Source organism: Eptesicus fuscus, chromosome 9 (assembly GCF_027574615.1).
Source record: "Eptesicus fuscus isolate TK198812 chromosome 9, DD_ASM_mEF_20220401, whole genome shotgun sequence".
Taxonomy (NCBI): Eukaryota; Metazoa; Chordata; class Mammalia; order Chiroptera; family Vespertilionidae; genus Eptesicus; species Eptesicus fuscus.
Window position 1 is genome coordinate 91,711,129 of NC_072481.1, and position 1,632 is coordinate 91,712,760.

A 1,632-nucleotide genomic window follows, 5' to 3' on the forward strand; every position below is an offset into this window, starting at 1 on the left:
CCCAGCTTCATCTGACGGAAGTCCGGTCTAATTAGCATATTCTGCTTTTATTATTACAGATTGTGCTTTAAAAGGTTACTACATGGCATAGGATAATGCTTACCAAAAACTCTAAAAGTAAGAAGTACACACCTAAGGAGCCTGCAGTGGAGTTTTCAAAACAGAGACCTCCTAGATGTTAAGATTAAAGAGAGAACACGGCTTATCACGCCAGGGAAGTGCTCCTCAGTGTACTATCCTTTCTGAGAAGGATCTGTCCAGCACCAGGGGCCCTCCTTGACATGGAAGGAATGGTGAACCTCCAGCTCAGTGCCAAGGCGGGGGTGTGTTCGAAGCTTTCTATAATTTGGTTAATCCTATCCAGATTTAGAAATGGTGAAACCAGGAAAGTTCCTCGGTGGCAAAACTGAAATTCCTTTTGAATTTCCTTTGCACGTGAAGGGTAACAATGTTCTGTATGAGACTTATCATGGGGTGTTTATCAACATTTAGTATATCCCACGCTGTGACATGAAGCAATGTCTATTTGCCAAGGACTTGATAAAGACCTGTGAATTTATCGTTCAGTTTACTCCTCAGAAGGGAAAACTGATGCCAAGCCCCCATAAACCTGAAACCTTACAGAATGTCAAAGAGAGCCTTGCTCCCCAAACTTCTCATCAGAGGACATCTCAACTCAACCAACAGTGTTATCACACAGCCACTAACAGGAGAGCTGATGGTTGAGGCCTCCCTACAAAGCATAGAGCTGTAGCTTGTCCCTGGGAGACGTGCGGGTGTGCAGATGGATAAGCCCGCAATGCCACAAACATTCAGAATATTCAGATCGCTGGTGGGGATGCTTGTCGAAACACCTGGCTTCCTATATACATGGTCTTCCTCCAGCTGTCCACCTGCCCTACACTGGAGACCACCAACTTCAAAGTGGAATTTGAGGTTAGCATCGTTGTGCTGCTTCATGGTGACCACCTCATCAGGGAGAACTTCCACTGAAACTCTGCAGGATGCAGACCAGGAGGAGGGAGTGTGGACACCAGAGATGCTGGTGGAGATGCAGCTGGTACCCGACCCTCACCGGAGCCAAAGGCAGCACCATAGACTTGATTTCTTGATTGTTCTGTATCAGACATGGACCAAAACCCTCAGATCACAATCACCTTCTTCTACAGCCAGCCCTACTAGTCAGATCTTTTCTTTGAAATTCATTGGAATTTCTTAATGTTACTAGCGGCCTGGTGCATGGATTCGTGCACCGGTGGGGTCCCTCGTCCTGGCCCATGGTGATCAGGCTGAAACTGACTCTCCAACATCCCCTGAGGGGTCCTGGATTGTGAGAGGGTGCAGGCCAGGCCTAGGGACCCCACCGGTGCACGATCAGGGCCAGGGAGGGACCACAGGAGGGCTCCAGAGCGTGCCCAGCCCCTCTCACCCAGTCCCGATCGGCTGGACCTCAGCAGCAAGCTAACCTACTGGTCGGAGCATCTGCCCCCTGGTAGTCAGTGTGCATTATAGCGACTGGTCAAATGGTCAGACACTTAGCATATTAGGCTTTTATTATATAGGATTGGCAAGGTCATTCCCCAGGAAACAAAATTTCCTCTGACTCCTGACTTACCTATTCCTTTTTAGGGG

General features: G+C 48.5%; 1 pseudogene; it reads left to right on the forward strand.

The window, feature by feature from the left end:
* The first annotated feature begins 281 nt into the window (after positions 1 to 281).
* Positions 282 to 1,112, forward strand: LOC103298136 (vacuolar protein sorting-associated protein 26C-like; annotated as a pseudogene).
* Positions 1,113 to 1,632: the final 520 nt, after the last annotated feature.